The 27,918-nt window shown below is 36.6% G+C and overlaps 1 protein-coding gene and 2 pseudogenes across 1 annotated transcript in view; 2 read left to right on the top strand and 1 right to left on the bottom strand.

Annotated features, from left to right (window-relative positions):
* Positions 1 to 27,918, bottom strand: part of CCDC192 (coiled-coil domain containing 192) — a 259,743-nt gene that overhangs the window by 193,997 nt on the left and 37,828 nt on the right. The window lies entirely within an intron of this gene.
* LOC114052315 lies at positions 11 to 5,314 on the top strand (annotated as a pseudogene).
* Positions 4,320 to 4,802, top strand: LOC114052314 (annotated as a pseudogene).

The following is a 27,918-nucleotide window of genomic DNA, read 5'->3' as shown; positions in this document are numbered from 1 at the left end:
GATGCAAGAGTTTGAAAAGTTGCCTGGGCTCCCTGTGGGCTGCGCATGGAGACACAATAAGTTCACAGAACAAGTTGGCTCCATTTCAATTTTACAGGTAAAAGCTACAAAGACTACTTCATTCTATCTTTTTTCTGATGCAAATACTATTTTTTAAACTTATTAATATTCAGTTTCTAATTTGAAGTATTTCTAGAAACTTCTAGGTATAAGTGGACTATAAAATAGCATGTCTACCAATTTGGAAAACCCAGTCATCCTCAGTTGTTTGAGGCTGGAAGAGCACTTACTCAGGCTAAAATAAAGAATGATTTGGTTTTTGTCTGTCATCCGAACTAATCCAATATTGAAAACAATTTTGTGTTCTGTACTGTACTACATAGGAATTCCCTATATAGTCCCTATGTAATGTCTAAGAAGAACCATTTTATTGGATATGGTCACAAAACGGAAAGGATTTGGGGTGGGGCTGATTTTACTCCTATTGGAAGAAAAGGTCAAATTACTTTCTTCCTATTTCAAAACAGCAAGAGGAATAATTTTTTTTTTCTGACAGCATCAGAAACATGACCTCTAAGTAGCTGACCTTTTGGGAGCTCTTCAAAAAAGCCTTGTACACTGAACAAAAGAAGTTGGAAGGAGCTGCCAGTGGGCAGGTAAAAGCTTTTTCTCATACTGACTGAGCTGTAAGAGGTTTTAGAATTTACTTGAGGGCAAACCATATAAGAGTTGTTTTGTTTTGTTTTTTTACTTGACCCTAACTGAAGGTGAAAGGTAGGTGCAAAGAGGTAGAAAGAAAACAAGAAAGAAAAGCCAGAGGAACAAATATGGAAGAACAAAGATTGAGATCAGTAACAACAACAAAAAGGTGAAATACAAGGGTAATTTCATATGCTACTTTGTTATTAATATTAATATTCTTTTAATATTTGATTTGATTTAAAATTTTAATATTAATATTCTTTTAGATTTATTCATTAAATGCTTAAAATAACTACAATAACTTTTGCCTAAAATGGTCTAAATTCAAATTTATATCACAAAATTATATGTATATATGTATACACATATAATTTTAAAAACTCTAAATATAAAATTATAAAATTAACTATTAAACAATTAAAACTATATTATGTGAGTCATTCTGTAAAAATTAAAAGGAATATCCAACAAGACCTCTTATGCTTACTATTATCTGTAAGACTTTATATTAAATTTCTTTATATTAGAAATTTTGTTGAATATAAATAACACTTTAATGAAATATTTTACAACTTAGAAAATGCTTAACATAATATAAAAATCATATATAAATTTAATTTCAATGTTGGATTTTTTTTAATTGAACAAAGGTTTGCAATTTTTGGATCAACACTAAAGTTTTTAGTCAATAGACATTTATTAAGTGCCCACTACGTACCAGGCAGCTAGATGGTACAGTGGATAGAGTGCTGGTTTTGGAATCAGGAAAACTCATCTTTCTGAGTTCAAATCTGGCCTCAGACACCTACTAGCTATATGACCCTGGGCAAGTCACTTAACCCTGTTTGTCTCAGTTTCCTCATTTATAAAATGAACTGGAGAAGGATATGGCAAACCACTCCAGTATCTTTGCCAAGAAAACCCCAAATAGGGTCACAAAGAGTCAGTCATAATTGAATCAGATGAACTACAACAACAAAAATGTGCCAGGCATTGTGTAAACTTTAACTGGGGATACAAATATGAAAAAAAAGTTTCTTCCTTCTAGGAGTTTATAATCTAATGTGTAAAGATAATACATAAAAGGAGGCCAGAAAGTAAGGTGGAGAAAGGTACTCAACTTGAAGGCATGATGGAGAAGTCAAAGAAGTGCCAACTACAGCCAAGAGGGAAATGAGATATCTGAGCTAAGCTCTCCCTTTAATTGGAGATTTGGAGTTCAGGGCCCCACCCTCCAATCAGACAAGCCTCTGCCTGGTAGTGAGGAGGTGGAGTCCCAAGGCTGGTGAGATCCTACAGAATGCTGAGGCTATCCCAATAATGAGCTTCCTGCGGCATGGTAGAGAAGTCTCAAAGTGGTGCAGCCAGGTGAAGAATGAGGTTCTTCAATTTGGTTCCACATCAATCTTATTTTTTATTTTGATTAAAACAAAAATAAGGTGAAAATGCTCATTTACATAAACATGTGGTAGAAAATATTAAGAGAATTTTATAAGCTCTCTTGCCAAGAGATAGAAATTTTTTTTATTTTAGCCACCTAGCCAATTGATGAGAATGAATAGTTATAATATAAAATTTTTACTTTTCTATTGATTAATGACAAGTCCTGTATTAGATGATACACTTACTTAACATTCAATTGCACATATTATTTCATTTTTAAATATTATCTATAGCTCCCCCGGACTGGTATGTGCGCACAGACACCTGCATGTTCCCTCTCCCTCCACCCTACTCAGTGGGTCTCCTCTTCCAAGATGACAGGATGGAGGAGGCCAGGCTGCTGGAATCAGCTGGTGAGTGACCAGTCTCCATGGTTCTTAATGGACCAACAAGATTATTTTCATTAAAGATGGAAACATTGGAGTCAGAATTGACCTGCCCAATCTGCCTAGAGTTGTTGGAAGACCCCCTCGTGCTCCCATGCACCCATAGCCTCTGCTTCAGCTATGCCCATCATATCCTCATGCCCAGCTGTAGCTCTGGGGAATCAGTTGAGCCCATCACTGCCTTCCAGTGTCCTACTTGCTGATATGTCATCTCTTTGACCCATCATGACCTATGGCCTCAAGAGGAATGTAACCCTACTGAACATTATTGATTGGTTCCAGAAGGCTTCTCTGAGTGGGCCCAAATCCCCAGGAGAGAGCTACCAGGAGTAGTTATAGGCCTAGCCCCACCATATCTAGTGAGTGAATTGCATGCCAGTTCTGTGAACAGGCCCCATTGCGTGATGCAGTCAAGACCTGTGTAACCTGTGAGGTGTCTTACTGTGATCACTGCCTCTGAGCCACCCACCCAAACAAGAAGCCCTTTACCAGCCACCAACTGGTGGAATCAGTACCATACACACACCTTCAAGGGCTCATGTGCCTGGAGCATAAGAATGAAAAAGTGAACATGTGCTGTGCAGCTGATGATCAACTGATCTGTGCCTTATGCAAACTAGTGGGGCACCACAGAGACCACCAAGTGGCATCTCTTAGCAGCCGATTTGAAAAACTCAAGCAAACTCTGGAAATGAACCTCATGCATCTGGTTAAGCATAATAGTGAGCTAGAGAATCAGACAGCCAAACTGATCCAGATCTGTCAGCAAGTTGAGGTGAATACTGCAATGCATGAGGCCAAGCTCATGGAAGAATGGGATGAGCTGATGGGGATCATCCAGCAGAGGAAGCAGGAGATTGCAAAATAAAAGAGATCAAAGTGATGAAGCTGAGGCACGGCAGGTTGCCAACTGCCGTCAATGTCTAGAACTCTCCACAGTCCTCATCAACCAAGCAGAGCACATCCTGAAAGAAAATGACCAGGCACAATCCTACAATCTCCAAAACAAAAAGTTGTGGAGAGGGTTGCCATGGCAACTGCATCCTCTCAAGTTCTCATTCCAGACATCAATTTTAATGATGGTTTTGAAAACTTTGCTTTAGATTTTTCCAGAGAAAAGAAAATATTGGAGGGGCTAGATTACTTAACAGCCCCCAACCCACCATCTACACAAGAAGAACTTTGTACTGCTTCCCATACTATCACCATCCACTGTCTCTCAGAAGATGAATTCAGCATCAGTTCCTATGAGCTGCAGTATACCATATTCACTGACCAGGCTAACTTCATCAGCCTGTGTACCTCTGTGGATGATTGTGCTCCACATTAAACAGAACCATTACACAGTGCATGGAATACAGAGTGGATTCTTATTCCTCACGTCTTCCTCGTCAAAGCCATCAACCGGGCAGGCAGCCCGAACAGTGAACCGACCTGAATGAAAACAAAGAGCCAGCCCTTTAAGCTGGACCAAAAATGGCTCACAAGAAGTTGAAGATCTCCGCAGATGGCTTACAAAGGAAGAAAGATGAAAGCTCTTTGAAGAAGAGCCATGCCCCAGAAAGATTCAGTGGCACTGGCTGCTGTGGAGCCACAGGGAATGTATTCTTTGACAGTGGCCATCATTACTGGGAAATAGTCATGGGGTCATCAACCTGGTGTGCTGTTGGTGTTGCCCACGAGTCAGCTCTAAAGAATGAATGGATTGGAGCATTCTCACGCCATCACCTGCCGCTCCTGCGCACACGCAACCCGAAAGCAGCAACAGGGTCCGGGTATTAGGTTCTCCCACAATCCTCTGCACCCTTCCTTTCTGACCTGGTCCCGGGCAGGACGGCTCCCGCCAAGAAGGGTGGAGAGAAAAAGAAGGGACGCTCTGCCAGCAATGAGGTGGTGACCCAAGAGTATACCATCAACATTCACAAGAGGATTCATGGAGTGGGCTTCAAAAAACGAGCTCCTCAGGCTCTAAAGGAAATCTGCAAATGTGCCATGAAAGAAATGGGAACTCCAGATGTAGGCATTGACACCAGACTCAACAGAGCTGTTTGGGCCAAAGGAATAAGGAACGTCCCATACCCTATCCGAGTGTGTTTGTCTAGGAAACGTGATGAGAATGAAGATTCACCAAACAAGCTGTATATGTTGGTTACTTACGTACCTGTCACCACTTTCAAAAGTTTACAGACAGTCAATGTGGATGAAAACTAAATTGAACTTCATTTAAATAAAGTTATAAGATCTCAAAAAAAAAAAAAAAAGAATGGATGGATTGGCAAAAACTCATCATCATGGGTTTTCTTCTGCTGCAGTAGTAACTTTGTCATGAGACACATGAGAAACAAAGAGATGCTAGTCAATGTGCCCCCTCAGCTGAAATGGGTTGGAGTCCTCCTGGATTATGGCAACAATATGCCCCGCTTCTATGACCGGGCTAACTCTCTCCACCTTCACACCTTCAACGTCTCCTTCATCTTCCCAGTTTATCCAACCTTCACCATCTGGAGCAAATCCCTGATGATCCTATCTGGCTTGCCTGTCGCAGATTTTATCGATTACCCAGAGCAAGATGAATGCAACTGCAGGTCCCAAGAATCCCCATGTGGATTTGGGATGAAAGCTCATTATTGAGTTCCAAAAGAGCATGTGTTTCTGTGACCCCCTCCCTGAGGCAGAGAGTAGAACATCCTGCCAGAAAGCAATCCATCCCCGCCTCATCTTCAGCTAATCTTCAAAAACAAACAATGTGGGGCAGCAAGGTGGCACAGTGAATAGTGCACTGGCCTGGGATTCAGGAGGACCTGAGTTCAAATCTGGCCTCAGACACATAACACTTACTAGTTGTGTGACCCTGGGCAAGTCACTTAACCCCATTGCCTAGCCAAAAAAAACAAATAAAACAAATAATGAAATAAAGTCATTTCAAAACAACCAAAAAATTATCTATATATAAACTAATTTTTGTAAGGAAAGAATCTCTTCAAACATGCTTTTTCTCTTCTTCTACTACTGGCACACCAGACTCCCACAGAAACACTGCTAAACTACTAAATAGCGTTGCCAACAAGTTTATTTGAAAATCCAACAGAGAAAAGAAGCATAATGTAAGTAGAGGATAAATTTAAATCAGAGAAGTCTTATTACTGCAATGAAAGGCAATATAAGAATTTTTCTACAGAACATTAATGATGGTCCATGATGGTTTCAAAATGACTTGTAATGTCCAAAGATCATGGTTTTCCAACAGCTTGACATTTGTGCTGTAAGAGTGCAAACATTCATAACATTTTGAAGATGTGATTATACAGTTGATAAGGTATGATTGCCAGGTAACAGAGAGGAATGTGGGAGCTACTCTGGTGCAAGACACAGAATGCAAATGAACATATGCATGTGGTTCTGACCATCTGTTTTGTAATGTATTTGTACTCAAATCCTTGTAACTATTTGGAAACAATTTGATGATAGGTTGAGAAACTGAAAGAATATTTTGCACTTAGTGAGATGCAATCAGTTTAATGCAATTTCTGCATTGCATGAACATCCAAATTGTTATTATATCATGGTGGTTTCAGATCACTACACAATCAAATTATATTGTTTCAAATATACACATGCTTGTTGTGACAGAGGACAAATATATCTCTAACATAAATGAGCAATTATTTACTGCTCAAGTAGACCTTAAAGAATTTTTAGTTCAAATTCCTTGGCCCATCATCCTGAACCACTTTAGAGCCACTGACCTAGAGAACTGATATATAATTAAAGAGGTTAGAACCAGAGCAGAATCCTAACTGTAGTCATTATGCTAAACTCTTCCATAGAAAGTTGAGCTGAGAATAATCAGGCAACACCACTCCTCAGGGATGGTAGCAGTCACTGAGAAATAAAAAGATAGAATCTTCAAAACTGGCAACTGACATTCAAAATGAGAAATGAGACTCTGGTGAGGCTGCCTTATATTGACTTAACCCATTGTGCTTTTGTTGAGGGTGGGGGAGGGTAAATTGGAGATATTTTAACTACTGTCTTCCCCATTCCCTTACTTTATCCACTCCTTAATGGAGAGCTGGATGGAATTCTTAACTCTACTTCCTTCTCTTATAGCATCAGATTGTGGTTGGTTTTTTTTTAAACTACTCTTTATGTAAACTATTTTTAAAATGAAATATTTCATAATATTGTCCATGCATTAAGACATGGATAGCCTTTCAGAACTTTGTCAATTTACTTACTTCAATACTAGCAATGAGATTGGGAACTGTCAGGAAGAAAGTATAGGGATTTGTCTCTATGCAATCTAAACTACTCCTGTCAGAGAGATTTTTGACTGAATATTCAAGGAGACACATCATTTATCTGATGACACAAGAACAATACCTGGGATCAGATGATCCTAGCACACAGAAGCCCACTGGCTACTGTAGGAATTTGTTACCTAGGCTTCTGCTGGAACTTACTCTCTGTCCACAATGAAGTAGTTAATGGCTTTTTGACTTGCCATAGTGATAATTTCCAAAGGTGGAAGAACCAACAAAGAGAAAATCTATTCTAAATATGACTCTTCCAAACTATGAAAAGCAGGTTGCTAGTCAAATTAAGCCAAGTCAACAAGCATTTATTATTAAGCATTTACTATGTTCTACACACTGTGCTGAATGCTAGGAATAAAAAAAAGCAAAAAACAGTCCTTGCTCTTAAGGAGCTTGCATTCTAATAGAGGAATGCTAGGGTGAAAAAGGATGGGAAACTTGGGGAGAAGTGTGCTCTCTAATCTACTGATTATGATAAAGAAGGAGAAGAAATATGGGCACAGTCTCATATGTACTGTAGATTTTGGTAAAGCATTTTCAAAGTGTTTAGCTAAAAGCCAGGTAGGATCCCATGGACTACATTGTTTCAGGGGAAATCAAGCATGGAGGGCTAGGAGATGCTGAAGAATGAAATTCTAAAGTTTCAAAGGGAAATAATTCTAATGAGGAGGGAAAAAATGGGATTTCTTTGAAGAATCCAATGTGGATGCTCAGGAAACTCACCAACTAAGTTATATTTTTTTAAAAAGTGCATAGGTAAGAGGAAATAAGGCAATGTTCCTGTAAAAATAATGTCAGAAATGCTAAAGCTCAGAATGAACTAAGGCTGGTAAGGGAAGCTGAGGACAACACGAAAAGGTAGGACTGGGGCAAGGGGAGTTGTGAGTTTGTTTGTTTTTTGTTTTTGTTGTTTATCTACGTAGACAGGAAAAGGAAAATCAAAGAAGCGTTAGGACCTTTGGGCTGTGGGAATTGAGTGAAGCACACTGACTCCATCTTGTGACTCAATTCTGGAGCTAGCTCAGTTTTCTTTCTTTTCAATTTTGGGTCTAGTCCAATTTCTGTCTTGTGAGAAAACTTTATTACATTGTTAAAACTTATCCCTGTGTGCCTAGGAAGGTGGACCACCTCTGTCTGTTTAGAGATCCTTCACTAAAAATCTAGGTTAGGCTGACCAGAAACCCAGTCAAATCTGAAGATTGATGCAGAAAGTTTTCCCACAATTATATATATATATATATATATATATATATATATATATCAAACAACCCATATCCCTTATCTGAAAACTGGCCCCATACTGATCATTCAGTTATTATTTCCATGTTCCTTTGATTATTTGCAGACACTTGGAAGGAGTGGGACACCTTTTTCTGATTTCAGAGAATTGCACCTATTTGTTCTCCCCGTCACAACTTGGAAAGTCTCTAATATTTCCTCCAATTAGAAATCAGATTACCTAATTCTGAATCCTGGTCAAATGTTTTCTTAATGAATTGGTCTTATTTGATTAATTATTTTTAATGCATGTATTCAAGGTCTTTGGACCAGCTGGGGAGTCCATTGACCTATTTATTATGTCTGTTTTGCTAATATCATATAACTCAGATTGTTTCCTCAATTGTTATATACCATAGGGCCACATGACATGATGATAAATGAAAACATAAAAAGTAGCTGCTTAGTTCCTGTTTCTGAGCATGACCTTTGTACTGGAAAAGAGAGAAGCTCCAATTTATACAGAAACATATTTCATGTCAATGCAGGACAATTGTATGGAATAGCTTCATTCCTAAACCCAGAATATAAGAATATAAGGAGCAAAAACTGAAGAGTTACTTAAATCTAAAGAGGGAAAAGGTTGAAAAACCCAAAGGCACTGACACACTATACTTAATACAAATTTCAGAAGTACTACCTAAAAATAGAATGGAAAGTTAAAATAATGCCATTATCTCAGATAACTTTGGTTAAGATGTAAGTGTGCCTAGAGTAGCACTGCAAAAAACCCTGTATGAGAATGGTTGCACAAATCCATCTAATAGACCAACTATACCAAAAAAAAAAAAAAGCATATTGAAAAAATCTGATATCTGCTATAAGCATAATAAAGGAATTAATTCACCCCAAATATTTGCCAAAGAGTACAAAAAAAGCATTTCAGGAACCGAAAACAATAATACATGAAGGAGTTTTTGCCATACTAAGGGAGAGAGAAGGAAAGGTGGCATTATCTGGGAATACTCCTGATCCCATCATTCTTAATAGGAATCAGCTATTTATTAGCAAAAGATAAGAACAACTATGACCCCTTAACATATAGGCCAGCTACTACACGTTACATAAAACATTCAATCCATGAATCACTTTGAAATATCTATAAATATACACGCAGACGCACACACAGACACACACACAGACACACATTGATTAAGGAATACAATAGCATAGCAAAAAGTTCCAGCAGTTCAAAAGACCAATTTATTATTAATTCAATAATTACTGAATAAACTATCCACAAGAGCTGCAACATTTGACTCAAACTCAAATTCTTAGCTTAGTCATGTACTGCAAATATATGAGATCCAAGTTCACAAAAACATTACGGTATTATATTTGATTTCCACAAGAAATATGGTTTTCCAGATAAAACAAACCACCAACAGAACTCACAATGCATACGAAATGTGGGATTTTTCAGGGATAGAGACTAGACCTGCAGCTTTACTGGCAGAGGAAGTTCCCAGAGGAGGAAACAGCACTTTCTTTGCAATTTACAATCTTAGAGATGCCTGGAGCACTGAGTGATTAAGTGACGGGTCAGGCAGCCATATGTGCCATAGGCGGAACCAGAACCTAGTTTTCTTGGTTCTGAGGCCAGCTCTCTTGTATACCCGCTGTCTACCTCAGGAAGCCAGCTTACATCAGTTAAAGTTCTTCCTGTATGGTGTTCATTCTCATGGGTCCTAAAGTGTGACTTTTAAGTGTAGCTTTTATACCAAAACAAATGTTCTATTAATAATTAAAGATATATAAATGACATCAAATTGCCCAACTGAAAAGCACGTTAAACAGCTACTTTATTTTGTGGAAATATTCTCCAATGATATCAAAATATTATTTTTATTTGATAAGTATAAAATTATTCATTGCTACAAAGAAGAATAGGTCTTTGACCTTGAAAATGGAGGTCAGATTGCCCCAACAGCAAAAAGTCACAGTTACAAATTTCCTGGTTTTCTCCAGACAAGATACACCAAGCACAAGGGTATTAAGGAGAAAGCTGAGGTTGAATATGTTGAGAGTCTGACTGGTATCCTGCAGTCAAAGTCTAATAGGAAGAATATAGTTAGAATATTCAATACATACCCCATGAGAGTTTTAATACATAATTTTGGCATGGTAAGAGGGACAGCAACATATCTAGAAAATATCCCAACAAAAACCTACATAATATTAACAAACCATAAAACTCATCACTCCAAAACAAATATAAAAAAATTAACACTTCCTTGCCAAAGAGGAGGAAGAAGATTGATAGATGTTCTGAGGATATAATAAACAGGTTAAATTTTAACAGGAATAGTTCTAGAACAAACTGCACTTTTTAAAGCAATAGTAAAAGCTGACAGCAGGTATATACCATTGAATTTGTCAGACATAATCAAAACTTGTTTATCTCCAGATAGAGCCTATGAAACTGCTAATATCCAATACTAGAACTGAAAGATATGGGTAACATGGAATTAAAAGACATGAGTAACATCTACATGAATTCAATAATATGTCAACAAAGAAGTATCAAATAATTGATCGAGTAATTTGGATTTGTTTCTTGAAAAGGAAGGATTTATGATAGCATTCAGGATCAGTTCACTGCCACTAGAAATTACAGAAAGGTTATCCTTAAGGATCCTAAACTTATTGATGAAAATTATGTAGTGAAGCAATAGAAACTGACACATTACTGAAAGTTGCAAAAATTCTGTTCAGTTCAGTCATTTCAGTTTTGTCCAACTCTTCATGACCCTATTCAGGGTTCTCTTGGCCAACATACTCTAACAGTTTGCCATTTCCATCTCCAGGTCATTTTATAGGTGAGAAAACTGAGACAAACAGGGTTAAGTGACCTACCCAGAGTCACATAGCTAGTAAGTGAAAGATGAGTCTTCCTGATTCCTAGCTCAGTGCTGTATCCACTGCACCACCTAGCTGCCACTGCAAAAATTTAGTATCTAGTAAATATCTAGTTAACTATACACAGTTAACTAGAACGAAATAGCAGAAGCTCACTATACTTTATAAACTAACCATGACAAATCTCCATACTATACATTTTAAAATCCAAAAATATCCTTGAGAATTCAACAAAGAAATTGTACTATAACCAAAGCATCAGCATAGACAGTACTAATGCCCACCATCCAAATATAATATTGATCTGAAAAAATTAAGAACACTATTTCTCAAAACTATATGGTATGAAAAGCTTTTAAAATATGGAAATCTAGTAGAAGAAATTAAAAACATGTGGGAACATAACAGAGTATCCTCAGCTACTAGTTACAGTATTTCTTGGAGAAGATGATCACTTGTAGGAGAATGAGTTCTACCATTGGCATAACTTGCTAAAAGACATGAACCTGCACAGGTGAGCCAGGACTTGCGTTTTGGGCTTCTTCTTCTGTCTCGTATAAGGGGCTAAGTAGCAATCCTAAGGTAGATGTTTCCAACTTAGAGGCAAATTTGTGAGTTTGAGAGTTCGGAGCTCCTGAGTCCTCAACTGGTGTTGGAAGTACCTTGGGGAAGTTATATAGCCCTTCTTTTTTTTAAAAAAATTAATTTATTTATTTTCAGTTTTCAACATTCACTTTTATAATATTGTGAGTTTAAAATTTTTCCCTCCCTCCCTTCCCCCTACCCAAGACAGCATGTGATCTGATATAGGCTAAACATGTACAATCATATTAAACATATCTCCACATTAGTCATGTTGTGAAAGAAGAATCAGAATAAAAGGGAAAAACCAGGAGAAAGAAAGAGAGAATGAGAGACAGACAGAGAGAGAGAGAGAGAGAGAGAGAGAGAGAGGGAATAGTATGCTTCAATCTGCATTCAGACTCCATAGTTCTTTCTCTGGATATAGACAGTATTTTCCATCATGAGTCTTTTGGAATTGTCTTAGATCATTGCATTGCTGAGCAGAGCAAAATCTATCAAAGTTGGTCATTGCTCAGTGTTGTTGTTACTGTGTACATTGTTTTCCTGGTTCTGTTCATTTCACACAGAATCAGTTTATGTAAAGTCTTTCCAGGTTTTTCTGAAAGCTGCCTGCTCATCATTTCTTATGGAACAATAGTATTCTATTACATTCATATACCACAACTTGTTTAGCCATTTCCAAATTGATGGGTATCCCCTCAATTTCCAATTTTTTTTGCCACCACAAAAAGAGCTATACTATAGCACTTCTTGAAGAAGATGGTTTCTTGACAGGAAGATGAGTTTAATCCCTGGTCTAGATGATCAAAAGACACTGACTTTGAGGAAATTGCTTGAATAACACAAGTTGTGGTGAAGTCAAAAAAGTGATTCTGCAGTACAGGATGATTCATATTTTCATTTATGTGTCAACCTGCCAAAAGGCCATAACAGGAATTGTGCTACTGCTTTTGTTTGAGTTTTTTTGGAAGGGGAGTGGGAGGAAGGGAAGGGTCAATGGGTGCTTGGGAATCTTTTGAGGTTTTTAGCATTTCTTTTGGGTAGAAGAAATAAATAGTTGTCCTATGACTGGTTTACATTGTACATGGAAAGTCTTTCTATTCCTTCCACCCCTTTTTGGAGAGATTTTTGTCACAAACCAAACCTAAACTTTAAGTTATTCTTCCTGGGGCTTTAGGAGGGAGTGTAAAGAGACAGAGAATTTGAAGAAAAAAAAAAAAAGAGGCTGATCCCTCTCTTTACAAGCCAGGTTCTACCATAATGGAAAGAATTTTTAATTTAAAATTTTACTGACTTTTTAAATATCACTTACATTTCCCAGTGTTTTCTTGTCTCCTAGTCTGAAGAAAGCCATTCATGTTAGGCTAAATAGATACATATGCCCAGATAATTCCAGTTTACATTTATAATAAAGAATAAAAAAGAGGGAGAGAAAGGTTCAGCAAAACTAATCAACACATCAAAAAAGTCTGACATTATATGCAATGATCCTCACCTATAGTGTCTCACTTCTACAAAGAAGGGGGAAATCACTTCTCATATCACTTGTTTGGTATCAAACTTAGTTATTATGATTTCATAGCTCATAGTTTTGATTGTGTTGTTGGTGTTCTTTCAATGTATGTTCTTGTAGTTATGTTGTGCTACAAGTAGTCACTAATTAGTGCAAATAATGAACACCCTTGAAATAGTTACATTATTTGAATATGTGCTCTAGATTTCCCTTAGGCTGGAACCAATTATAATATTTTATAAAATTATAATTTTAAAGTGTCAATAAGAATACATATGATCATTCATTGCTATGCATTCATTGCTTGTACTAATTGGCACCTAGTCACGCTTTACTTTGTACCAGCTAATAGATGTCTTCCCATATTTCTCTGTATTCCTCATATACATTATTTCTCATAGCATAGTAATATTCTGTTACATTCACATACCAGAATCTGTTAGCCAATCTCCAGTCAATGGGCACCTACTTTGCTTTCAGGGTTTTCCTACTACAAAAATTGTTGCAATAAAGCCAATGAGCAGAAGAGTACCTTAAAAAGCAGAATTGGCCAAATGACAAAGGAAGTCCAAAAACTCACTGAAGAAAGTAATTCCTCAGAACTTAGAATGGTGCAAATGAAAGCTAATGACTTCATGAGAAATCAAGAAATTGTAAAATAAAACCAAAAGAATGAAAAAAAATAGAAGACAATGTGAAATATCTCATTGGAAAAACAACTGACCTGGAAAATAGATCCAGGAGAGAGAATTTAATGATTATTGGATTACCTGAAAGCCATGATCAAAAAAAGAGCCTAGATATCATTTTTCAAGAAATTATCAAGGGAAACTGCCCTGATATTTTAGAACCAGAGGGCAAAATAGAAATGGAAAGCATCCACCAATCACCTCCTGAACGGGATCTCCAAAGGAAAACTCCTAGGAATATTACAGCCAAATTCCAGAGTTCCCAGGTCAAGGAGAAAATATTACAAGCAGTCAGAAAGAAACAGTTCAAGTATTGTGGAAACACAATCAGGATAACACAAGATTTAGCAGCTTCTACATTAAGGGAATGGAGGGCTTGGAATAGAATATTCTGGAGGGCAAAGGAGATAGGATTACAGCCAAGAATCACCTACCCAGCAAAATTGAGTATAATCCTTCAGAGGAAAAAATGGCCATTCAGTGAAATAGAGGACTTTTAAGCATTCTTGATGAAAAGACCAGAACTGAATAGAAAATTTGACTTTCAGATACAAGACTCAAGTGAAACATGAAGAGCTAAACAGGAATGAGAAATCATAAGAGACTTATTAAGGTTGAACAGTTTATATTCCTGCAGGGAAAGATGATATTTGTAACTCATGAGTCATTTGTCAGTATTAGAGTAGTTGGAGGGAAAAATTATATATATGTATGTAGATAGATAGATAGATAGATAGATAGATAGATAGATAGATAGAGGGCACCGGCTGAGTTGAAGATGAAGGGGTGATATCTGGAGAATAAAATTAAGGGATGAAAGAGGATTATACTGGGAGAAGGAGAAAGGGAAAGAAAATTATCTCACATAAAACAGCCAAGAAAAGGCTTTTTACAGTGGAAGGGAAATGGGGTAAGGTGAGAGGGAATGAGTGAATCTTATTCTCATAGAATTTGGTTTAAGGAGGGAATAACATACACACTCAATTGGGTATGGAAATCTATCTTACCCTACAGGAAAATAGAGAGGAGGAAGGGGACAAGAGAATGGAGGATGATAGAGAGGAGGGAAGATTGGGGGTGGGGGTAATCAGAAGCAAACACTTCTAAGGAGGGACAGGGTCAAAAGGGAGAATAGAATAAATGGGGGAGGGATAGGATGAAGGGAAATATACTTAGGTTTTCACAACATGACTACTATGGAAGTGTTTTGCATGACTACATATGTATAACCTGTATCGAGTTGCTTGCCTTCTCAATGAGGGTGGGTGGGGAGGGAGGAAGTGGAGCCAAGATGGCAGAGAAAAGGCAAGAGACTCACCTAAACTATCCCAAATCCCCTTCTACACAATATTTAAACAGATAAAGCTCAAAATGAATTCTGGAGTGGCAGAATCAACAAAAGGGCAGGGTGAAATAATTTTCCAGCCCAAGATAACTTAGAAGGTTAGCAAGAAAGATCTGTCTCACTGGGATGAGAGTGGAGCACAGTCCACCCCAGGCAACTCTTTGACAGGCCATCAATAAGGCCTTACACTCCCTGAGCAAGCCAGCAGTGAGGCCCCATTTGCCCTGGTGCAAGCCAGCAGCAAAGCCCCAGACCCTTGCACCAGGCAGCCAGTAGTGAGCTATGCACAGCACAAGCCAACAGTAGGCCTTGGAGGCAACTAAATCAGCAGCAGCAGCTTCCAGAGCTCTCAGCCCACAGACAGTAAGGGGGTCAGACAACTGGTCAGAAGAAAATTATAGGGAGCCCTTTGCTGGCCCTGGAGGTGGTACTCTATTGTATTGCTCATATAGTTTTGGGTCACAGTCTCAGGTCAAAGAGGAACACTAGCACACTAGACCATGCAGCCACAGGGAAGGGAAATGCTGGTCATAGTTCCAGGGCAGAAAAGAGTGCTTGTGGTCACTCACAGACCACAGCACAGACCAGGAGATCAGTAACACACCTCTCCTTATATCATACCACCTTGAAAGAACTGAAAACTTATAGACCTCCAGAACTAACTTTGTAAACAACAGCAGCATAAAGCTTAAAGTGCCCCTCCACCCTGGGAGTAAAGTTCAACTTTATCATAATGTTGAAAGTTGAGAAATAAGCTGGAGAAATGAGCAAACAACAAAAAAGAACCTAACCATAGAAAGTTACTACTGTGACAGGGAAGATCAAAACACAAACTCAGAAGAAGACAACAAAGTCAAAACTGCTATAGCCAAAGCCTCAAAGAAAAAATATGAATTGGCCTCCAGGAGAAAAAATAATTCCTGGAAGAGCTCAAAAAGAATTTTTAAAATCACATGAGAGGAAAAATTGGGAAAGGAAATGAGAGCAATGCAAAAAAATCATAAAGGAGTTAATGGCTTGGTAAAAGAGGCACAAAAAATACTGAAGAAAATACTACCTTAAAAAGTAGAACTGGAAAAATGGAAGAAAAGAAAAGGTCCAAAAAGTCACTGAAGAAAAGAACTCCTTAAAAAGTAAAATTGGCCAAGTGGAAAATGAAATACAAAAGCTTACTGAAGAAGATAATTCCCTAAAAATTAGAATTGTGCAAGTAGAAACTTATGACTCCATGAGACATCAAGAAACAATAAAACAAAATGAAAAGAATGAAAAATACAAGAAAATGTGAAATACAGCATTGGACAAACAACTGGAAAATAGATAAAGCAGAAATAATTTAAAAATTATTGAACTGCCCAAAAGCCATGATCAAAAACAAAAACCTGTTACACATCATCTTTCAAGAGATTATCAAGAGAAAAAAAAGAAATTATCAAGAAAAACTGCCCTGATATTTTAGAACCAAAGGGTAAAGTAGAAATTGAAAGAATCCACTGATCACCTCCTGAAAGAGATCCTGAAATGAAAACTCTCAAGAAGATTATAGCCAAATTCTAGACCTCCCTGCTCAAGGAGAAAATATTGCAAGCAGCCAGAAAGAAACAATTCAAATATCATGAAGCCACAGTCAGGATAACACAAGATTTAGCAGCTTTTACATTAAAGGATCAAAGGGCTTAGAATATGATAGTCTAAAGGGCAAAGGAGCTAGGATTGCTACCAAGAATCACCTACCCAGCAAAACTGACATAAGCTTTCAGGGAAAAAAAAATGGATATTCAATAAATAGAGGACTTTCAAGCATTCCTGACTAAAAGATTAGAGCTGAATGGAAAATTTGACTTTCAAAAATAAGAGGAGAGTAGCATAAAAAGTTAAACATGAAAGAGGAATAATAAGGGATTCAATAAGGTTAAACTGTTTATATTCCCTACATGGAAAGACGATTCTTGTAACTCCCAAGAACTTTCTCATTATTAGGGCAGTTAGAATGAGTATGTTTAGACAGAGGTTGTGGATATGAATTGAACATGATGGGATGATATTTAAAAAATAAAGTTAGTGGATGAGAAAGAGGAATGCATTGGGGAAAATGGGAAGGGAGAGGTAGAATGGGGTAAATTATCTCACATAAAAGAGGTGTTAAAAAGGTTTTACAATGGAGGGGAAATGGGAGAGCTGATGGGAGTGAGAGGGCAGTTCAAACTTACTCTCATCATAATTGCCTCAAAGAGGGAATAACACACCCTCATTTGGGTATGGAAATTTATCTTACTCTACAAAAAAAAGTAGGAAGAGAAGGGAATAAAGGAATGGGGGCACTGATAGAAAGGAGGGCAGATTGGAGGAGGCAGTAGTCAGAAACAAAACACTTCTGAAGATAGATGGGGTGAAAGAGTAGGATTAACAGGGGGAAATACGATGGAGGCAAATACACAGTAATCATAACTGTGAAGAAAATTTTTGTAGCAAATAAAGACCTCATTTCTCAAATGTATAGAGAATAAGTCAAATTAGTAAGATTACAAGTCATTCACCAATTGATAAATGGCCAAAGAATATGGACAGTTTTCAAATGAAGTAATCAATTATCTATGGTCATGTGAAAAAATGCTCTAAATCACTATTGATTAGAGAAATACAAATTAAAACAACTCTGAGTTGTTTCACCCCACACTGATCAGATTGACTAATATGACAGAATGAGCAGGATGCTCATCCAGAAAAATCTGGACAGACTCACATGAACTGATGCAAAGTGAAATGAACAGAACCAAGAGAACATTGCACACAGTCACAGAAATACTGTATCAAGTGTGAATGACTTAGCTATTCTCAGTAATGCCATGATGCATGACAATTCAGAAGGGCTTGTGATGAAATGTACAACCTACTTCCAAAGAATGAACTGATAGAATCTGAATGCAGATCTAAGCATACTTTTTTAACTCTATTTTTTCTGTTTGATTGGGTTTTGATCTGTTTGTTGTTTGTTTTTTCTTCCACAACTAATATGTAAATTCCACTAATATGAAAATATGTTTTACATGACTGTATATGTATAGCTTATATCAAAGAGAATTTGGAGCTCAATATAAAAAAAAACAAATGTTAAAAATTGTTCTTACACGTAATTGGGGAAAAGAAAATATTTAAGAAAAAAATAAAGAATTGACCTCATCAGACTATATACCTAGCAGTAAGATCTCTGTGTTAAAGGATATGAACATTTTAATCATTTTATTCACATAATATCAAATTGCTTTCCAGAACTCATAGATCAATTCACAGCTTAATCAGGTAGTACATTTTGGGGCCAGGGTTTTCACAATCCCTTCAACACTGATTAGTCCCATCTAGAGTTATCTTCTCCAGTTTGCTAGATGTAGGGTAAAACTTCAGAGTTGTTTTAATTTCCATTTCTCTTATTATTAGTGATTTGGATAAATCTTTCATATGGTTGTGAATAGTTTGAAATTCTCCTTTTGAGAACTGTTTGTGAGGCACATGAGACAAAGATGTTTTTTTTTTTATCTGACTTCTTATCCTAGTTAACATTTTTTTTTGTTACTGTAAGAGCTTTTCAATTTCATGTAATTGAAATTATCTATTTTACTTTTTGTGTCTGGTCTTTATGCCTTCTTTGCTTAAGAATTCACTCTATAACAATTACTGTCAGGGGTATCTGGTTTGGTTTTCTTCTTTTTTATAGTCTGATTTTTAATATCCAAATTATGTGTCCATTTTGAGCTCATTATGACATATTATATAAGCTATTGGTTTAAATCTAATTCTACCAAATGGCCTTAGAGTTTTCCCAATAATTCTTGTCAAATACAGAGTTCTTACCCAGTTTTTTTTAATGTTTTACCAGCACTGTGCTATTGAGTACAATTACTTCCAATTCTTACTTGTCTAATCTGTTTCACTAATCTATTTTTACTTTTTTAACCAGTGCCAAATAATTTTGATCATTACTGCCTTGTAATAAAATTTGCTCTTTGGAAATGCAATTTTTTCTTCATTCCCACTTTTTTTTCATTGTTTCCAATGAAAATCTAGATATTTTGTTCTTCCACTGCATTTTCTTATTATTTTGTCTATCTCTATAATGTATCCTCTTGGCAGTTTGATTGGTATAGCAATAAATCTATAAATTAATTTAGGTAATATTATTATTTTTTATTTTGCTGGTTCAGCACCATATTGAGCACTGGCTATCTCTCTATTTACTAGCTACTTTTTATTTCTTTAAGAAGCTTTTAGGGGCAGCTAGGTGGCACAGTGAATAGAGCACTGGCCCTGGAGTCAGGAGGACCTGAGTTCAAATTCAGCCTCAGACACGTAACACTCACTAGCTATGTGACTCTGGGCAAGTCACTTAATTCCAATTGCCTAAAAAAAAAAAGAGCTTTTAATATTTTATCTATATAGGTCTTAAGTATTTCTTAGTATAATGACAATTTGACCCAGGGTTTTTTCCCTTGTTTTCAATCAATGATTCCAAACTGTTCCCTTATATATTATTAACATCAATATTCCACATATCACAGAACACCACAATCTCTGAATAATCAAAGCTACAGATTACCCAAATAATTCTTGAAAGAATGCAAGAAGGTACAAGTATAATTATTTCAATTTTGCTTTCTGAAATTGGATTAAGATCTCTATTTGATGTTCTACAAATTTGGGTTTTTATTTTTTTTAGATAATCTACTTCTTTAAATTCTTTATTTTGCTGGCATATAATTCTATAGTAATCTTGGATAATTCTTTTTGCATCTTCTCTGTTATAATTTCATCTTATTTGTTTTTTTATTTTGTTAACTTTATTTCTTTCCCTTCTTAAAAATCAGATTGGTTAAAAGTTTATCAATTTTAGAAGTTTTTTTTTTTTAACAACAGTTTTTAGGGATTTTTTTTTTTGGTGAAATAGTCTACTTTTTTCCAATGTGTCTATTTTCCCTCTAATTTTGATTTGTTTTGTATTTATTGTTTAACTAATTCTTAAAAACATATTTAGTTCATTAATCCTCTATTTCTCTCTTTCATTAATATATGTTCTCATAGCTATAGTTTTTCCTCTGAGGAACGCTTTATTTGTGTCCAAGTTACATGTTATGTTGTTTCATTATTCTCAATTGTCTTTCACATAAATATTATTTCAATGATTGATTCTTTGCTCCACTTTTCTTAAATTTCTTTTTTTATCATGAATTTAACAAATGCAAACCTTTTAGTATACAAAGAAAAACAGAAAAGAAGGTCATAGAGTCTATGAATTGTGAATCTCTATTGCATGGTGGTATTGCTGGGTCAAAGAGTATACACAGTTTAGTGACTTTCTGTGATTCATTAATTAATTATTTAAGATGGTATTATTGAGTCTCTATTTAGGTATCTTTTGCTTATGCTCCTTTCTCCCTATATTTGTTTATAATTTTTGTAGCCTATGTGGTATAAAATATGCATAGTGTTTCTGCATTTTTAGAGCTATCCGGAACCTTTATAGCTGGAACAGTTTCAAATAGCATCCTAGCAACAAATTGTATCTGTTTTCCATAGATCAATCTAGTAGAGAAGCTCTTTGCCAGTAGGCTAGCCACTAAGTGGTGAATTCTGTGGCAAGGCAGTCCATAAAACAAATTGAAATAATAAATTTTTAGATAGTCTTTGAACATTAATTTAACTGTGAGTTCCCTATACTACTGGAGGAAATGAATCACATCAATATTGACATTATTGGTATAAATTAAACCAAAATACACAAAAATATTATAGCTAAGTGGAAGGATGATTCATAGGTATTTCTTGAAGAGGCACATAAAGAAATTGGCAAGGTTGGTTTAATCATGAGACCAATGGCAACAGATTACTCAGTCATCTCACCTTGCAGTGCATTCATATTAAGTATATGATAAAAGAGCTAATTGTTAGACCAAAATTAGCATCAGCAGAGAATTGATCCATACTTTGTTGCATTTCAGCTTCGGAGGCTACATTGAGTGCAAAATCATGAGCAAACAAAAAATCATGCATCAACATTCCCTCCACTTTAGTCTTGGCTTGTAGCCTTTTCAAATTGAATAATTTGCCATCAATGTGGTGGCTGACCTAGATGCCATATTTATCTTCATTGAAGGCATTTGACAACATTGCTGAAAACATCATGCTAAAAAGCCTGGGAGGAAGAACACAATCTTGTTTCACTCCATTGATGACTGAGAAAGCACGAGAGCATTGTCCATTACCCAGAACCCGGACAAGCATGCTATTATAAAACTGACATACAATACCGATGAACTTCTCCGGGCAACCAAATTTGGACATAATTTTCCATAAGCCCTCATGACTAACAGTATCAAAGGCCTTAGTCAGAATGATGAACATTGTATACAAACCTCTGCTCTGCTCCTGGCATTTCTCTGGAAGTTGTTGAACAGCAAACACCATCAAAGAAGGTGCTGTGCTCTATGTGCAAGGCAGAATTGAAGTAGCTCAAAAAAAAAAAAAAAAACGAGATGCACAAATTTAGAGAATCCACTTCAAATGTTCACATGAACTATTTGTGCCTGACTTGGAGCAGAGTAGTCCAAGGTCATATTGGTCTGATCAGCCATAGTTGAACACACTGTAACTTGACTCTAAACATAGAGATGTCATTTTGTTCCTCTTCAAGAATAAGGACAACAGCCAACCATGATAAAAGAACACGATGAACATAATTGTAGCTTATGTGCCAGAATCTATGGGAATAGATGGAGTGATAGAGAAATTCTGTGAAGAACCGAACAAGATATTGCCTCTGACACTTACCACCTGTGTGACCTTGGACAAATCATTACATTTTTCCAGGCCTCAGTTTCCTTGACCATAAAATGGAGAGGTTAGATGGCCTCTGAGGTTCCTAAGATACTCCAATAAGTCAACATATGTATTGATAGTCAATGACTTTAGTGCAACGGTAAGTATGAGGGAGAAAGATGAAAAATACATTTTTTAAAAAAAAGTACAGGATTTTAAAAATTATTCAAAAAGTGTATCAGAAGACAATATTTCCTGGACATGCAGTAGGAGGAACAGACTGCTAAAATTGCCCATCTGGGCATATTTCCCAAATAGACACTGCAGATAGACAAACAATTATTTTGACCTATAATTGAATAAGAAGAAAGGATGGGCTGAATTGTGTTTGGAAAAATGTTTTCAATAAATGATCCCAAGATGTTGTTCCCTTATACCTTATTAATACCAATATTCCACAAATCACGGAACACCACAATCTTTGAAGAATCAAAACTGCTGATTACCCAAATGGTTCATGAAGGGATGTACAGATGGTACAAGTCATCAGGAACAGATGATCTTGAAGTAAAGAAATGGCTTGGCAGAATCAGCATCTGTCTTACTTAGGTGGAATAGTTTCTCTTTAAGGAGTCATGGAAAACATCCTCATGATTCTGTTAGTGTGGAGGACTAGGAGTGTAAAATGCTCAACCTATGGGGGAAGGAATGTCCTGAGGTTTGGAGAAATTCTCCTCCAGTTAGTCTTTCTGAATCATCAGCAGTGCCCTGATGAAGATGGAGGTGAAAGGGGAGCAATGTTTTGTTTTTAGTAAATTTTATCCTTTTTAATCTGATTGTAAGTCAACTTAGTTTTTTAAAATATTATGATCTATAAGTATTTAACTGTCTTTCAATCCTGAGCTAAATCTGACCCAGAATATTTGGTGTTAATTAGTAAGATTGAATCACAACGATTTGGGGGTTGATTTCATCATTGAAGTCAGGAAAGGGTACTGTGGAGGAAAAAAGGTGTCTTGAATAATTGACTGGCCAGATATAAAAATATTGCATCTTGTGATTATAGGTCTTTTAGCATAAAGTCCTCTCAATCAGAAGCCCTTCTGACTGGATAAGGAGGGACCCTGTAGGATTAGCCTGATGAGTGCTTAAGGATCTTGACAGGGTGAGCAAAGATATTACAAAAACTAGTATTCTCTGCCTCTTACTAATGGTTTTAGAAAAGCTGGATCACCAAACATTCTGAAGAACAATTTGGAACTGTGCCCAACTATAAAACTGTGCATACACTTTGACCCAGCAATATCACTACTAGGTCTATATCCAAAAGAGGTTAAAAAAATGGAAAAGGACCTAAATGTACAAAAAATGGTTATAGCAGCTATTTTGTGGTGGCAAAGAACTGGAAATGGAGGGGATGCCCATCAATTGAGGAATGGCTGAACAATTTGTGCTATATGATTGTAATGGAATACACAAGAAATGACATGCAGGATGATTTCAGAGAAACTTGGGAAGACTTATATAAACTGATGTAAAGTGAAGTAAGCAGAACCATGAGAATATTTTACACAGGGACACCAATAGTGTACAATGATCAACTGTGAATAACTTAGCAATTCTGATCAGTACAATGATCTAAGACAATTCTGAAGGACTTATGTTGAAAAATGTTATACACCACCAGAGAAAGAACTGATAAAGTCTGAATGCAGATTGAAGCATAATTTTTTAACTTTATTTTTCTGCTATTTTTTGTAGCATAGCAAATAAGAAAGTAGGATTTGCATGATTTCACATGTATAATTGATATCACATCTCTTGCCTTCACAATGGGGTGGGGGAGGGTGGAAGGGAGGGAGAAAAGTCAGAACTCAATTTTTTTTAAATGAATGCTAACAATAAATAAACTAAAATTAAAAAAAGAAAAGCTATATTATCAGTAAAAGGAAAATTAAAATAAGTTTTCTGCACATTCAGCAATTAGAAATAGATACGAATATACTTTGGGTTTTAAAAGGTTATACTGTGAAGAAAAAGGAATGACTTATAAGCTTCATAAAAGAACAAGAACTGATGTTGATGAAAGCAGCAGGGGGGAAGTAGAGTCTCTGACCAGACGTACTGCTAGGTATCGATGGGTGCTCAAGCTAAGTGCTAGAATATCCTTGCTGAATGTATTTTCTACACTATGGCAAAGTGAATTTCTTTTTATTAGTGGTAGAATACCTTAGGACCGCCTCATTTTGTTCCAGCATTAAACTTGAGCTAACAGGCTATCAGCCTGAGTCAGAGTGGAAGGAAGGTAACAGAACAGGGGTTCTTAACCATTTTAGTGTCATGCCTCTTTCCCACCTCCCAACCTTTGGTAGTCTGGTGAAACATATGGACCTCAGAATATTTTTTTAAAATGTGTACAATAAAATACATAGGATTGCAAAGGAAATCGATTGTATTGAAATGTAGTTACCAAAATATGCTTTGAAAACAAGTTTATAGACTTCAAGTTAATAACCCCTGCCTTAGAGGGGTGGTACTTAGAGGGATGAACTGAGTTTAAAAGGCAGTCAGAGGTTCTAAGATTTGGAGGTTATGAGGGAAAGTATTACAAGTATTATATTCCCTTGGAGATGTGTGGTGGGGAGTTATTCCCCCAAATACTTTGAGGCAGATGGAGACATCTTCTGGCTTCTTCCTGTTGATAAAAATATTCTTTTAATTGACTGCTAAGCACATCCCCAAGAGATGGGAGCACACTCCTCTCCCCTCGCCCTCACAGACCTTCTGGAGGGGAGAACTTAAAGGTGGGATATAATAATGGAGCAACTCTCACCCTAAGTCTTCATCTTTCTGGCAGCCTCAAGGTATAAAGATGATGCTGTGATCTCCAGAGAGTCTATGAGGGGAAAGGCATTCCCTACTCTCCACCCACCAGGACAAAAGTCTCATGGCTTTCTAAGTAAACGTGTCTGAGATGGGTACCCGTCCTATTTCTATCTTCTTTGTTTCGGTACAGACCTTGTAGAATCTCAAAAGGCAACAGGGTGTCTGCTCCCACAGATATTGTGGAGAAAACAGTGGCAGAGACAGATTGTCCAAGAAGAAAAGAATTACCCACAGAGAGAAGACCACTGAAAGAAACAACTCACTTGGTATTGATTAGACTGTGCTCAGTGGAGGTGAAATGTAAGTAAAATACATATTAAGCCACCCTGTTGCAAACTTCCCCACTTAAACTATATTCAAAAATAGAATAATTCCTCAGGAATCTGAGGTGTGGGTAAAATTAGAGCAATAGGGAGCCTAATACCCCCTATTGAGGAGACAGGCAACTCTAGAGCAACAAATTCAGAGCAAACTGAGGGTAGATAAAAGGACTGAAATTGGCAATGGTCAACATCCACTATGGCCATGGTCTTATGGTACTGGGTTAGCTATCGCCCTAAAAAAAAAAAAGGCATGTAGAACAGCCATAAAGATTGAGATGGATTGTCACATGTGTGAGAAATATAGTAAAGATGCCCTTATGATCATAGAGTACACTGAAAGAAGTAGACTATAAGAAAACTGGAAGATGTGCTCACTTTAGCAGTACTAAAATTCATGAAGATAGAAAGAATCTACCAAACTACCTCCTGAAAGAAACACCTAAAGTAAAATCCCTAAGAACATTATGGCAAAAGTCTAGAGCTTCCAGATCGAAGAAAAAGTATTGGAGGAAGGCAGAAAGAATTCAAGTACCAAGGTGCCATAAACATGATCAGATAAGATTTAGTATCCCCCACTACAAAAGAGCAGAGAGTATGTAATATATTGCAAAAGGTAAAAGATATAAGCTTACGAGGAGGCATAATTTATCCAGAAAAACTGAATATGATCCCACAGAGATAAAAATGGACCTTTAATGGACTTTCAAGCATTTTGAATAACAAAGACCAGAGCTTAGCAGAAACTTTGAAACACAATCACAAAAGTTAAGAGAAACATAAAATAAAATACAAGTGGGGAAATCCTAAGGGACAAAACAAATATGAAATGTTTACACTTAGGAGGAGGAGATGATAAAAGTGCTTTATTAGAACCCTAATATCAGGCTCTATAAAGCATTCCAAATAAGACAAATGTCTTGGTTATTTTCAAAGAAGAAAGTAAAGAGAGGGGGGAAGGAAAATATTGGGAGAAAGAAGGGGGAGGAAAGAATGAGGAGAGATTATCTAATGTGACTGGGGTACGCAATAAAAAATAAGGAAGGAATGGGAGAAGCAGGCAAAGCTTATACTTCACCTTTCTTCTGAACTTGTCAAAGGAGGGAAGAAAACATCATTTCATTAATCAGGAAAACAGAAGGGCAAGAGGAAAGGGAAGAATAAGAGGGAGGGTAAATTCAGTCATAATCAAAACATTCTAACCATGGAGGGTGAATTACAAAGAGGGGTTTAAAAGGAAAGAAAATGTTAAGGACTTGTGACTAGGCTTTGGACAATGAAAGAGAAGATAGGGAATCAGAAGCAGTTTGCACCAAATCTAAAGCTTTGATATTAAATATGTTCTTTGTTCATCATTCTCTTCTTCTTTGTAAAAAGTGGGTAAGAAACAGAGGGGAAAACGAGTATAATTTAAAGGAGAATGCACAATTAACAACCACAAAAGTGATGAACTCACCCATAAAACAGAAGAGGATTAGAAGTGGATTAGAAAAAGGAAATCTGCTAGAGGGGGAGGGAAGGAGAGAAGAAAGGTGGGAAGGAATAAGTATTTATATAGTACCTACAATGTGCCAGGCATTGTGCTAAGCACTTTAAAGACATTATCTCATCTGATCCTCACAACAGCCCTCTGAGGGAAGTGTCAGAGACCAAATCTGAATTTGAGTCTTCTGGACTCCAGGTACAATGTTCTATCCACTGCACCACCAACTCTCCCTAGATAAATATATAAATATGTTGTTCACACTAACATGCTTGAAACATAAGGACTGAGTTAAAATAAGACATTGGAGCGAAATCTATTATACTTCAACTGAAGTATAAAAAAAAAGATAGGTATAGTCATCAGGATCTCAGACAAGGTAATAGCAAAATGATAATAACAAAATTTTTTTAGAAATTAAAGAAGTAAACAGAGAAGAGATATTTTGCTAAAAGGTACCACAAGTAATGAATTAGTATTGTTACTAAACAAATATGCACCCAATGGCATAGTATCTAAATATTTAAAGCAAGGAAGAGCACTAGCACAACAGAGATTGTGGCCATAGTGGAATGGGACCTTCATCACAGTTCCAGGGCAGAAAAGAGTGCTTGTGGTCACTGGCAGACCAGAGCACAATCCAAGAAAGCAGTAAAAACCTTTCCTTAGACATACCACCTTGGAAGAATTGAAAACTTACAGGTCCCTAGACGTATCTCTGAACAGCAGCACAAAACCCCTGAAGCTTGGGAAAATATGCCCTCCATCTTAGAAGCAGAGCCGCACTTTAACAAAGAGTTAAAAGTCAAGAAATAGGCTGGGCAAATGAGCAAACAACAGAAAAAAATTCTGACCATAGAAAGTTACTATGGTGACAAGGAAGATCAAAATACACACTCAGAAGAAGACATCAAAGTCAAAGTTCCTACATCCAACGTCTCCAAGAATAATATGAATTGATCTCAGGCTATGGAAGAGCTCCAAAAGGATTTTGAAAATCAAGTAAGAAAGGTAAAGGAAAAAATGGAAAGAGAAATGAGAGTGATGCAGGAAAATAATGAAAAAGAGTCAACAGATTAGTAAAGGAGACACAACAAAATACTGAAGGAAAAAATACCTTAAAAATCAGACTAGGCAAATAGTAAAAAGAGGTGTGAAAAGTCAATGAGGAGAAGAATGCCTTAAAAAGCAGAATTGGCCAAATAGGAAAAGAAGCACAAAAATTCACTGAAGAAAAAAACTCCTTAAAAAGTAGAATTGGTCAAATGAAAAAGGAGGTACAAAAGCTCACTGAAGAAAATAATTC

The sequence above is a fragment of the Vombatus ursinus genome, unplaced genomic scaffold (assembly GCF_900497805.2).
Source record: "Vombatus ursinus unplaced genomic scaffold, bare-nosed wombat genome assembly UNPS02014807.1, whole genome shotgun sequence".
Lineage (NCBI taxonomy): Eukaryota > Metazoa > Chordata > Mammalia > Diprotodontia > Vombatidae > Vombatus > Vombatus ursinus.
This window is presented reverse-complemented; position numbering and strand designations above follow the sequence as displayed.